This window comes from Canis lupus, chromosome 36, assembly GCF_003254725.2.
Source record: "Canis lupus dingo isolate Sandy chromosome 36, ASM325472v2, whole genome shotgun sequence".
Classification (NCBI taxonomy): Eukaryota; Metazoa; Chordata; class Mammalia; order Carnivora; family Canidae; genus Canis; species Canis lupus.
In genome coordinates, this window is record NC_064278.1 from 30,244,543 (window position 1) to 30,260,568 (window position 16,026).

The window sequence follows — 16,026 nt, forward strand, 5'->3', positions numbered from 1 at the left end:
TGGCCGCGAGGCACTTGCCGGGCGAGCGCTGGGGCTTCCCCTGTGGGTTTGCAAACTGGATTTAAATCAAGACAAAACGCCGAAGAGAAAGGGAAGGCGCAGGTGCTCCGCCGAGGCGCGCGGGGCCGGGAGGGGCGCGAGGGGCGGGGGCCTGGGTCCGTCGGTCCGGGCGGGGCGGCCTCGAGGTCCCCGGCGGGCTCTCCGCGCCGCACCCCGTCCCGCCGCCAGCGCAGCCCCGGAGCGGCGGGGGGAGGGGGCGGGGCGGGGAGGGGCGGGGCGGGGCGGGGCGGGGCGCGGGGGCGGGGAGGGGCGGGGAGGGGGGCGCCGGCCCGCGGCGCTGGGGCCCCTCGGCCGAGAGGGGGAGCCCCGCGGCCCCAGCCGAGCCGCCCGCAGGCCCGGCCTCCACCCGGCGCCGCCACGGCCGCCTCGGCGGGTCCCGGGGCGCACGGCCCGGCCCAGCTCCCGCGGCCGCGGCGACTCTTCGCCGGGAAAGTTTCCGAGTGGGCCGCGGGCACGGCGGCGGCGGCGGAGGCGGCGGAGGAGGCGGAGGAGGCGGCGGAGGAGGAGGTCGCGCGGCTCGGCCCGCCCGGAGCCGACCCCACTGCGCGGATCCCGCAGGTCTGCGGGGACCGCGCGCCCCGGCCGTCCTCCCGCGCAAGCCCGGCCTCCGGCAGGTAGGGAGCGGCCCCGGGGACCCGCCGCGGGGAGGGCGCGGGGGCCGGGGGGCAGGGGTCCGGGGACGGGGCGCGGGGCCCGGGGAGGGCGCGGGGCCCTGGGGAGGAGGGCAGGGGCCCGGGAGGGAGAGCGCGGGGGGCTCCGGGGGACGGCAGGGGTCCGGGGAGAGGGCGCGGGGCCCTGGGGAGGAGAGCGCAGGGGCCCGGGGGGAGGGCAGCGCCCCCGGGAGTTGGGCAGGGGTCCGGGGGGGAGGGCAGGGGTCCGGGGAGAGGGCGCAGGGGTCCGGGGGAGGGCAGCGCCCTCAGGAATTGGGCAGGGGTCCGGGGGAGGGCAGGGTCCCGGAGGAGGGCGCCCAGCGGGGGGAGGCGGCGGGAGGCCCGTGGCCGGCACCGCGGCGAGGACCTGTTGCGGCCGCGCGGGGAGCGGCGCGGGTCGGGGGCGCGGACCCCCGGGGCGGGGCGGGGCGGGCCGGGGCGGGGCCGGGGCGTCTCCGCGGGGTCCGAGCGAGGAGACCCCGAGCGAAACTCCGCGCAGCCCAGCGTCCCTTTTGTTGCCCCCGGAGGGACTGTGCGCCCCGGGGCGGGCCGGCGGGAGCTGCCTGGGCCGGGCTCGGGGTCCCCTAGGCAGGGGTGGGGGGGCCCACACTCAGGGGGCGGACACCCGGGCTCCAGGTCCGCGGGGGTGTGGACACCCCGGGCTCCCAGGTTCTGTCGGGAGGCGGGGCGGGCACCCTGAGTTCCCAGGTCCCCGTGGGGGGGCGGAGGATGCACACCCCGAGCTCCCAGGTCCCCGTGGGGGAGCGGAGAATGCACACCCCGAGCTCCTAGGTCCCCGTTGGGGGGCGGGGGATGCACACCCCAGGCTCTCTGGTCCCGCGGGGGGGGGGGGGAGGATGCACACCCCGAGCTCCTAGGTCCCCGTGGGGGGGCGGAGGATGCACACCCCGAGCTCCTAGGTCCCCGTGGGGGGGCGGAGGATGCACACCCCGAGCTCCTAGGTCCCCGTGGGGGGGCGGAGGATGCACACCCCGAGCTCCTAGGTCCCCGTGGGGGGGCGGAGGATGCACACCCCGAGCTCCCAGGTCCCCGTGGGGGGGCGGAGGATGCACACCCCGAGCTCCTAGGTCCCCGTGGGGGGCCGGAGGTTGCACACCCCGAGCTCCTAGGTCCCGCGGGAGGCCCCGGGCAGGGCTGCCCTTCGAGGACGCCCTACGGGGTGCGGGCGCGGGGGGAGGCGCAGGTGCCGGGGGCGCCCCGGGGCGGGGCAGGGTGCGCACCCCCTTCCCGGGCGCCGACGGCCGGGCTGAGCAGCGGGCTGCGGGGCTGGGGCCACCCCCCTGGGAAGCGCCTATTAGGGTCCTTGAAGGACCTGCTCCTAAGAAGAGGGACGTCGCAGGGACACGGGAACGACAGCTTCCGGGGTGTTCTGGGTCTGGGTCCGCCCGCTGGTTCTGGGGGCGCCCTGACCCCCGTGCGCCCCCTCGGGCAGCCGCTAGCCCCGCCGGCGGAGAGGGGGGGCGCGCCCCGGGCGCCAGGCCCCCCTGGAAGGGCCTGCGGAGCTGGCGGGCTGGTGGGGGACGGACCGTCGGGCCCTGGGGCTTAAACAAGGGGCTGCTTTGCCGGGAGAAGTTTTGGGGTGACTGAGCTCAGGCCTCTTGGCCAAAAAGGAAAAGAAAAAAAAAAAAAAAAAGCCAGAGGCAGCAAGCAGGGGGCGTGACCTAGGAGGGGAGACAAGTGCTAGGGGGGCCCTCCCGTGGCGGCCCGGGGGGCGGGGGCTGTGCGCTGCCCTGACGTGCGCCCCTGCAGCTCCTTGCGCCCCGAAACTCCTTGCACCCTGCAGCTCCTTGCGCCCCGCAGCTCCTTGCACCCTGCAGCTCCTCCTTGCACCCCGAAACTCCTTGCACCCCGCAGCTCCTCGCACCCCGAAACTCCTCCTTGCACCCCGCAGCTCCTTGTGCCCCGCTCCTCCTTACACCCTGCAGCTCCTTGCGCCCCGCAGCTCCTCCTTGCACCCCGAAACTCCTTGCACCCCGCAGCTCCTTGCGCCCCGCAGTTCCTCCCACCCGGAAACTTCTCCTTGCACCCCGCAGCTCCTTGTGCCCCGCTCCTCCTTGCACCCTGCAGCTCCTTGCGCCCTGCAGCTCCTCGCACCCCGAAACTCCTTGCGCCCCGCAGCTCCTTGCACCCCGCAGCTCCTTGCGCCCCGCTCCTCCTTGCACCCTGCAGCTCCTTGCGCCCCGCAGCTCCTCCTTGCACCCCGAAACTCCTCCCTGCACCCCGCAGCTCCTTGCGCCCCCGCGGGGACCCGGCCCCGCCCCCGCCCCCAGTGCGCCCGGCGGGCAGGAAGCCAGGACCTGCGCTCTGCGCCCTGAGCAGCCGGTTTCCACCTGAACGGAATCCGACAATTAGGTTTTCTCAGGTGGCACCGATTTGGGTGGTGCCGCGAGGCGCAGCCCGTGTGGGAAGCGCCCCCTCCTGAAGGCGAGCAAGTCGGGTGAGCGCGCGTGACCCGCGTGGACCCCGGGCCTGGGCGCTCCTGCCCCAGCTCCGCATCAGGCCTGCTCCGCGGGCGCTCCTCTGCGTGGAGTTTGTGTCCCCGCCCTCCCTCCCTCCCTTCTTTCCTGCTTTCCTTCCTTCCTTTTCCGGGACTTTGGTTTTTACCCTCCTGGGTTTGGGGGTTGATTTGCACCAAGCCCTAGTTTGGTTCTGTCTCCACGGGAGCGGCGAGTCTGAGATGCGGCCCACGCGCCTGCCCTGAGACCCCTGTGAATCCCCTCGGCAGGGCCTCCCCTGGGACTTCAGTTTCTAAACTTGCAAAGCAAAGAAACTTTGTTTTTTTTACATAATTACGAGTTTACTGTGAGCATTAAAGAGATGAAATTATGTTAATAGTTTTAGAAATATAAAGGTCACAGAGTTTCTTAGTGGATTCAGTGGAAAGGATGGGGGTAAAACGGTAATTGTATCTAGTAGACACGTTACAGCGACTGGGCTGCATTTCCTAGAAAAGTTACTACTTTTGCATTTGGATCCTAGCTTTAGTTTAATCAGATTTTAATCTTTGAGAATATTGGGTGAGATTCTGTGATGGTTACAGCTGAGTCATTCTCTCAGACAGAAAAATACAATCAGCGAATTATTTTTCTCTTGGTTTATATTTATAGTCAGGGCCAGTTATTTTATTTTATTTTTTTTAAGTCCAGCTCAATTTTGCCTTTATGAGAAGTTACCAGATATATTTGCAGGATCTGGCTCCTTTCTCGGAAATAACACTTGAGGACTAAAATTGCATTTATGGTGTGCCAGCAAACTTTTCTTTTCCCAAAGGCCAAACGGTTTCCTTTTAAGAGGTGAGAGGGTAGATTTAGGAGCCTTTCATTAATTAATTCAATTAATATTTGCTGCATATTTTTTATGTCTGAGGAAACCGCAGGCTTGGTTTCAGATCTTAGCTCTGAACTTCTTAGCACAGTGATTTTTGTTATTTTACTTTCTACCAGCATTTTACCAACATATAATTTATTGTCCGTTTACTACCTATAACGTATGTCCTTCCTTGTTCCACACACGATAATTGTGAAATATTTCATTTTTAGTTTGACATGTCAATTAGCAACATAAACTACCTATTTTTATAGCTTAATGTGCTATATCGTATGCATGGATGTTTATTTTTTCAGGTGAAAGGGTCAATGTATTAAATAGGTACTTTTTTTTGGAATAATCTAAGGACAAGTGAATGCTCGATAAATTAGAGTAATAATTTTAGTGGAAAATATCCAATTTTGCATTTGATTTTATATTAAAAATCTTGAAATTCTTTAATCTCCACTGCTGAATATTAGATAATTTTTATTTAGAGTTCACTTAGCAGAGCATTTTGTTTGTGATTCGTTCTGTAAAGTTAGTTTTCTAAAACTTCAAAGGACAAAAAAGTTATTTTATTTGAATATAATAAGTACAAAAGTAGTTACTACAGGAGTCAACCGTAAGGTTACCTGAGCCCTGGTCCCTAAACGTATCAGAGGTTACTGGATCTAATAGTGCTTTGCCTTAACACGTTTACAGATCAAGAAACTTAAACTCGTCCCTATGGGACTTAAATATATTCATATTGGAAGAGGAAAATTGGTGTAAATTTTGAGCAGAGAAATCTCTCTGCTTTCAAGCAATGGAGATACAAAATTCAAATCAGGCCTTTATTTTAAGGATAATGACGGAAAGTCATGGTTTTAGGCTTAGAAGGTGCTTAATACTGTTTTTAGGCTCTGTTAGTTGCTAGTTTTGTGTTTCTTTTAGACTAAAAGTTCTCAGCTGCTCTATGATACTTACAACCCATGATTATTTTTTATGAGAAGACAGTTAAGTGACACAAATACTGTACAAAGAAATAAATGCCCATTTCCTGCCCTCATTGAAATGATGTCCTATGGTAAATTTGGAATTCGTTTCATTTTTCCATATGGTGCACTTAAGGATAGTGTTGGAAAGGCAGGTCGCATAGGATGAGTAAAGTAGTTACGTAACAATCGTGATTATAACTTTTTTAAAAAGTTTTGGATGACACTGTATGTTTTCTAGAGTACACCTAAGAGAACGATCTAGATAGTAATAGAGGCTGTAATCTTACGTTTATTTTTTTGATATTAACATTATATAAATATATCTACATATTGTTTTTATCATATACTTTCTGAAGAGGAAGTTCAGAATATATCCTAGAAATGTCCAAGACTTAGGTGACTAATGCCTCTTTGTATCTGTGTGTATATATAGACTGAATCTCTATACATGTATTTATATCTCTATGAAGTATTTATGACATATAATTGTATATATGCTTTGAGATTTCTCTATTTATGCTAGGTATATTTTTATAGGGAAAAGGAACTTCAATTAATTGATGTTTCTAGGCCAATTTTAACCATTAGTTTAAAACCCTTTTTTAGATAACTGTGGCTAGCAATGCTTGAATTCCTCCCCCCCCCCCCCCAAATTTTGAAGGAGTTTTCAGGCTTTTATTTATATCTATAGAGATAGAGAAAAGTAGTGGGAGGGATCCCTGGGTGGCGCAGCGGTTTAGCGCCTGCCTTTGGCTCAGGGCGTGATCCTGGAGACCCGGGGTCGAATCCCACGTCAGGCTCCCGGTGCATGGAGCCTGCTTCTCCCTCTGCCTATGTCTCTGCCTCTCTCTCTCTGTGTGACTATCGTAAAAAAAAAAAAAAAAAAAAAAAAAAAAAAAGTAGTGGGAAAGATCTTCTACCCATATTCTTGGTTAATGGCTCTGACGGTGACATAATCGTGGAGACCTTTTCTACTTTTTTTTAAGTAGAACACGGGCGCGTGTGCAGTTAGTTAAGTACTGGAAGAAGGCGAATTCCCTGCTTGGAATAGTTAGAAGGTGTGGTGAAGTGAGCATTGGGTATAAATGTGGTGTTTTCCTGGTATCGTATAGCTTTCTCTTAGGATTATCAGGTGTTACAGTTGACTTGTTTCCCGAAATTTCAACCGCAAGTCCTCTAAGAATTCCAAGGAACTTAATAAACTGTGCCCGAGCGGCCAACAAAAAGCAGATTGAATGATTGTAGAAATGGTGGTAACTGAAGTGACTGAAACCAGCTTGTCCGGAGGTTGGGCAGAAGGAACTACGGAGCATAAATAACCTACTAACTGAATCGTTAAGGATTTGGCTATATAACATTGTCAAATGGTTATATAATATTTCATGACATGATAGCTGAGCTAACTTTCTCACTTAGTTTGTAAATGAGGTAATATTGATCTCAAACAGCGCTTTAGCTAAAAAGCAAACAGAACCATCTGTGCCGTGGTAGCAAATCTCCAAATCTAAAGTAATTAAAATTTGATATAAGAGAAGAAACTTGATTTTAGCCTCTCTCCTTCTCTCATAGCTGTTTACAACCATCAAGAGAGTGCTATATTTTAGAGTGAAATTTGAACAGCAAATTGGTTAATTTACCCAGATTTCCACCCGAGTGAGTTAAAACATAGTCGGTTAAATACTGAAAAAAGTTTTAAGAAGAGTGCTTTGTAATGTATTTTAAAAAGGTCAAGGTGCGTGGTGTTCTCTGTAATCTAATTTTTGTTTGTTTTTGTGGAACTCCCTAGTAAGGACAAGGATGTTGACGGAGTAGGGGTGGGGTTCTTCGAGTAGGGGTGGGGTTCTTCGTCAGCATTAGGGGCAGCAGTATCTGAAAACAAAGTGTGGAGATAATTGTCAGATAAGTTTTCAGGCAAAGGCGGGGCGGGCCCTTAAAGAGGGATGGAGTGGCACAGGCAGGAAATAGGGAACCATGGAAGTGGTTTAACAGAGCGAATTAGGGATTTTGGAACTGTAGAGATGTTTTTCCTTTCTGTCTTCATGATGACCTTAGTCATTCGTGATTACCTGTGGAAGTTCAAGAACTTTAACTGGATAAATTATCTTGAAGAATTGCTATCTTATTTTCCTTTCTTTCCCCATCTCTCCAGATCTAACTAACGTGCAGTTGGAGTCACAGGGAGCTGAGCGTGCTCTCCATTTCATACTCTAGGGTGTCCCTGAACTTGAATAGGAACAACAACATCATTTCTCTCGTGAACACCACACATACACACACACCTTAATAGTACCTGTAGCTTTCCAGAAGTTGCATCTATTTATTGTCATGTCTAATTGCTTAGGCTGCACATATTTTGAAATATTTTTATGTTTACAACTAGTTCAAAATTGAGATAATAATTGCATCTGCTTCTTGGGATTATTTTCTCATATATGGGTATATCTATAGACATGTAGCTATGTTTGAAGTTGTTTTAATATATCTTTATTATATCTAAGTTTTTTAAATATATCTTTAATGCATCTTTATTATGAGTATTTTAAGTCTATTTCTTTTACATAATTTCTATTTTACTTTAGCATCTAGAAACACCTTTTGAGAAGGGGTTCATAGACCTATCTAGTCTGCCAAATGGATTTATGGCACAAAACAGGTTAAGAATCCCTGGACACCTATACTGATTTTTTTTTCAGAGGTGCCAGTTGGTTTTGCTGCCATTTAATGAGGTTAAAATAAATTATTTAACTCAGTTTTATGTGTTAGTTATACAGAGATATCCTAAATATTTCTGAAAGTATATTTCTAATAAATGATGCTTATTTTCTAGATTAGTTGCTTTATTCAAGAAGCATGTGTGCAGTTTTTGGTTATCTTGCTTAGTGACAGTTCAACAAAGAAGGATTTATATTTCATTTCAGAACATGTAAATTTAAAAAACAGATTTATCTTTTACACTTTATAGCATTAACTATATTTGGAACAGTTGTGATTTAGCTGGGAATTTTGCCTTGTGGTGCTGGTTTATTTTTCATATATAAATGTTTTGTCTCCTCCACTACACTTTAAGTTCCAGGAGAGAATAGGTATGTTTTACAAGGGAGAAGAGATATGTTAAACAGTTCTCAGTATGTTCTAGTTGGTAATAAGTAATTACGCTGACATTAGCCATTTCCTGGGAATACTAAGGGCAAAATTAATAACTTACAAATATATGGAAGTGGTTTCTTCTATGTGTCACTGAGTTACTTAACATTATATATTTGGTTATAAGATGTGTATTATTCATGACCACTATTGGTGAAAAATTTAAATGTGCGCCATTAAGTTTTGGAAAATAAGAATGTAGAATTCATAAAAGAATAGTAAATCCCTGTGTTATGAAGGGGACCTACAATTGAAGGTAATTTATTGCACTATATTCCCTTTCTTCATTTTGCTTGGCTTGACATTTCTCTGGAGGTACTTCCATTTATAAAATTAGTCTTTTGTATTGATATTTGAACCTGATGATTCAATTTCTTTGAAATAAATGACAAAAACAGTCTCTTTAAACTTACTAATTTGAGATAATTACTACTTAGAGCCTCACATTCATAAATCACCTTAAAATCCCAAGGGGTGGGTGCAATGTAATTGTTTTGTATTTGAAATCTGACAGTAACTTCAAGATCACAATCAGGGATGCTGGTCTTTCAGCCTATTTCTTGTTTTTGGCTCCACGTTGTGTCTGTTCTACTGGTAAACATCAAGTTATCATGGCCACTTGTTTACGTCATTTCTGTGTTGGATCGTCAGGTTCCCTTGGAATGACGCGGATTAGTTTAAGCCACGTGTGACCCTTTACCTTGAGTTAATTCTGCTTTCCATTTCCTGCACATTGATCCATGAGCATATTTTCACTTCCGAGAGTCCTATCTCCTTCCTTGTGGCAGACGCTATTGGTTGGTCATTCAAATAATTAACTTATTCAGTCATCCACTCTGCCCCACGTGACTCCAGGGAAGGCAGTTCATTCCTAAAAAAGTGAAATTTCAGTTGACCTAAGCTAATAATCATGGGGCATTGTTCCCTTTGTGATTGGTGATTGAGGGACCCCTTTTCCTTATCCCAGTCGTCGTCAATTACGGGAACTAACAGAACCGGAGAGAAGTAGGGTAGAAGAAATGTCTTTATGCTTAGCGAGGAGACATTGGGTGAGAAGGCATGTGCCAGCTCTTGATATTGGTTCTTTCTGGAATAGATGTTTAAATTGTCATCTTTTGTCCACTAGGCAATCTGGCTTGAGGGCAAAACAAATGCATTATTGATAGCAGAAAAAACCCCCGTAAGGAACCTAAGTGCTTAATGGCATTGTTGGGTCCATAAGTCAACCGACCATATTTCTGGATTTACTGTTATGTGAGATAATGAAGTTCTCAATGTTTCAAATGAATTTGAACTAGAATTTTTAGTTACTTAGAAAGTGTCTTAATTAGAACAGTTATTAAGTGGTATCTTAATTTGAAATAAACATTTTAGAAGTAATAATTTAGGCTATTAAAGAAAATGGATAGACTACTTGAATTTTGTGAACTCTGGATAGGGTTATTGGTATTACTCTATAAAAAATGTTTTATTAAAAAATGTTTTATTAAATCTTGCAATATTATTATGTCTTTAATATAGTAAATAGATTAGTTATCTTAAATAAATTTATTCTGAGATGAGTAAATTCTACATATATCTCAGAAATACATTATTCAAAAAAAAACTTGAAATAGGAACTTGCAGTCTAGTCATTTCATAACATTACACCACTTTGTTTGGTTTCTTTAGTGTATCGGAAACATTAAATGTACATGAAGAACCATTGAAGGATGGGGCGCCTGGGTGGCTCAGCGGTTTAGCGCCGCCTTCAGCCCAGGGCTTGATCCTGGGGTCCCGGGATCGAGTCCTGTGTCGGGTCCCTGCATGGGGCCTGCTTCCCCCTCTGCCTGTGTCTCTGCCTCCCTTTTTCTGTCTCTCATGAATAAATTTAAAAAATCTTTAAAAAGAAAAAAAAAGAATCATTGAAGGAAACTCAGTGCCTCATCTGAATAATTTAAAGCTTGGAGCCATGTTAAAGCTAACATAACTATTTAAATATTAAAAAATAAAGCTGATAGGAGTAAAATTAAAGAAAATTTTGAAGTACAGATCCGTTCATAGAGGTTTAAGAAAATGCAGACCTACGATACACTTTTAAGTAGGAACTAGTTTTATGAACGTCTAGTTCACTGACACATTAGCAATTTAATTATTTTCCGCCACCATGTTCTTGAGTTATTATTTTTTTTGATGATTTAACATTTTGCATATTGGTTTTTGTAATGTGCTCTATCAAAGTATGGCGATTATATCTGAGTCTTTGCCTTTTTGCTTTCAAGCTGATAGGAATTGCCCAGAGCTGAGAATTGACCAAAGCAGTAGTGAAATACACTTTGGGGCACTAACGCCGCCCTGCGGGAGTGGTGGTTAACCGTCGGCTTCAGCAGGAGGGGCAGGCAAGCAAAACCAGGAATGATCTAACCGTGTCACGGGGTAAGCGAGTTCACAAGGAGCAGTTTAGCTGGGATGAGGGGTGCGAGAAACAGGGAAGGGTTGTATGGACAGCGCAGATGGAGAAGAGCAGTTGGTGAAAGGGCAGGTGGAAATCTTCATTTGTTGGGAGCCTGCGGTAAAGCAGAGCGGCAGTGGGGTCAGGGCCTCAAGGAAGGACAGGCCGTGGTCTTAGAGCCCTCTCCTGGTGCAGGTTGAGGGCTGGACAATGGACGTTGGGTTGGAAGGAAACATGGGCGGCAGTAGCTTGGATAAAAGACCTCAGAAGAATAGTTACTGAGGGAGATCTCCAGAGTAAGGAGGCCTACTGTGATGGAGATGGGCAGTAGCTTTTGCATAAAAATGCAGTAAACATGCTTGAGATGCTTCCTGGGTGAGATCATGACCTTCATTCAAAGCTGGGCCACAGGGACCGGATCCTACAAAGTGCTGCCATTCTCAGAGGATTATTGTTCTTTTGAGCCCTTGTTCGGGGATTGTCCTGGGGGGGGGGGGGCATCCTTTGCCCTCTGACCTTTTCTTGGCTTAAAAGGGAACCACATTCTTGCGTCTTTTTGAATGTGAATCAATCATTCTTGGTATGGCAATGAGTGTAAAAAGGACTCTTATTTACTTTGAGAGTTTTGATAGAAAATATAACTTGGTTCACAGCAGATATAAAATGAGGAAAAGTGTCGAGATAACTCACATTCCAGCTTCTACTCATAAAATAATCAGATGAAGTGGAAACAGTTTTCCTTCCCTTAAATGGTCTCCGTCTAGTGGGATCTTTGTGGGACCCGCATGCGCACTCTTCTCTAAACTTACTTTCTTACACCTGTCAGTGAGTCTACACCGAAAGTCATATTTTTTGAATAAGAGATAAATGATACTGAGAATACCACAGGGCCCAGGGTGTCCTACCTCAAAATATGGCACCTTGATGTGTTGAATGTTTCAAGCTGAAAGAATTTGAGAAGCGGCATGTGAAGGGAGGACTTCCTGACCTTCCTCTGAAGCAGCTCGTAAAATCCTCAGGATATCATCCTCTGTATTCCAGAAGGAAAGAACATCCTTATCTCTGAAGGCAAAGGGACGCCGGGAGGAACCTGGGTCATCTTGCTGAGTTCCCCCAGTTTACTATACTTAGCTCGTAATCTTTCTCCTACCGTATCTTTCCAAGACTGTAACTCTTCTTTAAACTTAGCATAAAAACAGGTTTAGCCATTTCTTCAGGTCTTCGTTTTCTTAAGCAGGCCCCATGTCATGCAAAACTTACATTAAATAGGTTTATATGTTTATAAATAAAATCTCTTCTGCGTTACAGAGTCTCAGTCAAGAGCCTAGAAAGGTAAAGAAATATTTCTCCTTCCCTACCAACAGCATTTGGGGCGTGCTATGTCCTAAGCATTTGTGCTGTGTTTTTTATGATTTTTAAATGATCACAAAACGTGTCTACGGTTCCTCGCACACAGTGGACCGGGGAAGTAGTTGGATGGGAAGTGCGGCCTCTTAATTGCCAGACCCCCGGAGGGAGGGTGCGGTTGAGGAGCACCCGTGGTCCTGGAGGACTTCGCCAGCCCTGGTAGGTCTCACTGGTGTGCGTGTGATGCCTTTACGGGACGTGACCAGCTAGACACCTGGCTGATGGCCCGATTATCCCCCGTTTTCCCCGATTACCCCCCGTTTTCCCCCGGCTCAGCTCGATGAGCTGCTTCGTTCCCACTCTCTGACCTGGCAACTTCCAACTCTACTGCGACAGGGCACTGGTTCATTGTATCCTACGTGGCATAAAGATTAACCCATTGACTAAATTGTGTCTGCCTACTGCTTCGGCTTTTGCTCGATTTGATGCGACTGGAGGGTTAACGTGTTGAGTGAGAATATCTGACCTTTTGTTAATCCCATTTTCCCCTGGTTTTGTCAAAATGATAAGGTTTGGGTAAATACAGCCTAAGATGTAAAATCATTAATATTAATAGTTTCTAATAACACGACAAATACTTTTCACTTAGGTATTTGACAACATTTTCCTTCACTGAGAGGAGGGACTAGAGAACCTCAAAGAACATTTTGTCCCTTAAGGTAGTCCAAGTTTTATTTTTAAATAGTTGGGAAAAAAAAGAACCCAAAAATTTCTTAATCAAAATATCACATTCAAAGTTCTCCTAATTTTAATATTTGATTTTTTTGGAGGTTTTTTTTTTGTTTGTTTGTTTGTTTGGTTTTGTTTTGGTGAAATACTGTTAGACCTTTAGCCGCTTGTGATATTTTAGAGCTTGGGTATTTTTTATTTTTTTATTTTTTATTTTTTGGTGAAATACTGTTAGACCTTTAGCTGCTTGTGATATTTTAGAGCTTGGGGTTTTTTTTTGTGTGTGTGTGAAATACTGTTAGACCTTTGGCCGCTCATGGTATTTTAGAGCTTGGGTATTATAAGGTTCTCTCGAATGCTTGGAGCCACTCATAGGAGCTTTGACATACATGTTAAGGGGGAGACACCTCTGTAGGCAGCAGTGGGAGGGGAGAGTGTTTCACGCACGTGGGACTCTTATACAAGGAGTGACTATAGAGTCCAGCCACAGATCTAGAAGCCTTGAAGTAGAGCTAGAGGACAGAGAGGAAGGGAAAGAAGGACTAGAGTTGTTGGAGATGAAGCTGGGGGGCAGAGATTTTGTGGGGCTTTCTAATCCAAACTTCGTACTTCAAAGAACAATTAAAAATCCTGAAATATTGTAACAGTCATCTTGCAGTGACAAGATGTCCTCTGCATTTTATATTTCAATAAATGCTCTGCCAATAAGCCAAGGCAAGGGAAGACGTTAGTCTCGTCTAGAGATGGTAATGAGACACAAGTTTATAAGATCATGTTTAAAAGAAAAAAAAAATCTGTACATTTTAATGATTTGTCAATGATTGTGTGAGGTAGGCAACAGGATGGTATAAATGTTGGTCCTGATGGCGAGTAAAATAATGTTATTTCTACCTTTCTAGGTTTTTGGGTGAGACCAATTAACAAGAGAAAAAAAAAACACAGATTAATAGGAAAAAAACCCAAAAGTTTAATGACATGTACACCTCCTGTACATGGGAGATACCCAGAAAAACTGAGTAACTCCCCAAAGTGGCCGAAGCCATCACCTTAAATGCCATCTCCATCTGAAGATAAGAAGATATCGGGAGGGTAGGGATCCAGTGACAGGAAGTTTCCAGGAAAAGCACAGTAAACAGGGTATGGCTATTAAACACAGATTTAAGTCAACGTCTTCTCCATTGGAAGAGTTTCTAGAGAGTAGATCATCCTTCTCTTCCTGCTGTGAGAGGGAGACACCTTTGTACCAACAGAGACTTTCCTTATAAATGCAAATGTCCCTTGCAAAAGAGTAATTCTATTTGGTTTTCAGAGCTCTCTCACATCTGCTGTTTCTTAAAAATAGCCAGCTCAAGATGATCCTTATGCCAGAGGCGTATTTTGGGGTGGCAAATTCTGCTCCCCTTCAATTCTAGTTTTGGCAACCTGGGTGTTCCACTTCTTCAACAGAATAAATAGAGGTGGGAATAGAATTGTTGAAGGAAAATAATGGTTTCCACTTTGGACACATTCTGACGTGTCTGAGTCCTCTCGTTATGGATATCCGGTAGTCGTACAGCCACACACACACACATTTGTAGTGAAGAAGTTTGCTGTGGGCTTGTGATGTGGGTGTATATAGGGTATAAATGTGTCTGTATTATTGGGGCCACCCCAAAATGGCCACTTTGGCATGAAGATTATTCTGAGTTGAAGGCGGTGGAGACTCTACGGGCTCAAGAGACATTTTTCCCCTCTCTTAGCTACAAAGAGGAATCTAAATTGAAGATCTTTCCTAGAATATGGGTTGTTAACAGAGATAAATTTTGTCTAAATGGCCCACATGTATAGAAGGACAGACATCTAATTATCAGACATCTGCTCCTCTTACCACCCTTCCTTTAAGTCCCAGATCCCTACCTGCTCCTCCTTAGTCCGGGATGGCCTTAGTCCCTCATCCTACTGGACTATCTTTGGAATTTACACGGCTGCATGGATTCCCCCTACATAGACTATTAAATTTAAATTTCTCCTGTTAATCTGTCTCCTGCCAATTTGATTTTTAGTCCAGCTAGAAGGACCTTTGAGGGTACAGGAATTCTTGTTCCTTGACAATATATATACATATAGATGTATACGCATTCAGATTTCAGGTTACAAATAGGAGTTTTTAGCTTAGAAAGGATCTTCCAAATGTTTATAGTTTATATAGTGGGAAGAAACTTTATGACATGGCTCAAAGAGACACTAATATTTTAACCAGGGTAGAAAACACAGCTTAAAAAAAAAAAAAAGAAAGAAAGAAAAAAGAAAGAAAAGAAAAGAAAAGAAAAGAAAAGAAAACACAGCCTACAAACAACCCTAAGGATTTACCAGGGAGGAGGAAAAAACCCAAGAGACTATGATGTTATAAAAGTAAAGATTCAAAACAAACAAGATTTCAGGAGGGGATGATCAACAGTGTTAAATAGTCTAGAAAATCAATAATAAAAAGAAAAGACACGGATGAAAGTGTCTGTTGTGTGCCTAATGTACTTGGCATCAAGTCGGCGATTGTGGTGAGAACCATTTTGATGGGATTGTGTGTGTGTGAGTTAGTTGGGAAGTAGAGTGTTTAAAACAGCACCTGAAAAAAAAAAATAAAATAAAACAGCACCTGAAGGCAGTTCTTTCGTGGCATGATCCCGTCAGTGAGGTAGGGGAGGAACATTGTCTACCCTTTGGGTTGTCTTGGCTAGTTAGTCTATTAATTAAATTGACATAAAACAAATTAACAGGAGAAAAAAAAAACATTTAATAACGTAATTACGGGAGTCCCCTTAAAAAATATGAGACCTTAGGACACGTCGGTCAGTTGAGGTTTATATGCCATACTGAGCTGAAGAATGGAGAATGGGATGGGAACCCGGGTCTCCATAGGGGAGGGGGGTCATTCACAGGACAGTAAGAGGAACAGAGGTTTGGCAATTAGATGCTCACTCGACATACAGAAAGGTCTTTCAGATAAAGAGTCATCTCTGATAATAGTTCTGTTTTGGGGCCAGGCCCCCTTCTACACTTTTTTAGGTAGTTGAGGGAGAAGTAAAAGTTTGTCTTGAGTCTGCTGGGTCTTCATTGCCTTCAGCTCCACATAATCCACATGCCAAAGTGGCACATCTGGGGGTCATGGCACATCCCTCTCCGTGGAATATGAGAGCTAGTATAGACACCGGAAAGAGACTTGGGTTCCACTACACAAAGGGTTTCTTTAAGATGGGGCGGGGGGACTTCCTTATACTTTAAAAAAAAAAAAAAATTTCAATTTATTTAAATTTTAAAAAGCAATTGAATTTTAAAAATTCAATTTATTTAAATTTTAAAAAGCAAGCAAAACGAGCGGTTT

General features: G+C 46.1%; 1 protein-coding gene across 10 annotated transcripts in view; it reads left to right on the plus strand.

The window, feature by feature from the left end:
- Positions 1-512: 512 nt before the first annotated feature.
- Positions 513-16,026, plus strand: part of GULP1 (GULP PTB domain containing engulfment adaptor 1) — a 218,171-nt gene continuing 202,657 nt past the window's right edge. For 7 of the 10 annotated variants that reach the window (XM_049106204.1, XM_049106206.1, XM_049106203.1 and 4 more), the window contains exon 1: positions 513-674. The gene's annotated coding sequence lies outside the window, so the exon portion shown is untranslated. The remainder of the gene's footprint in view (positions 675-16,026) is intronic. The other 3 variants (XM_049106209.1, XM_049106208.1, XM_035697600.2) reach the window with 1 other exon arrangement.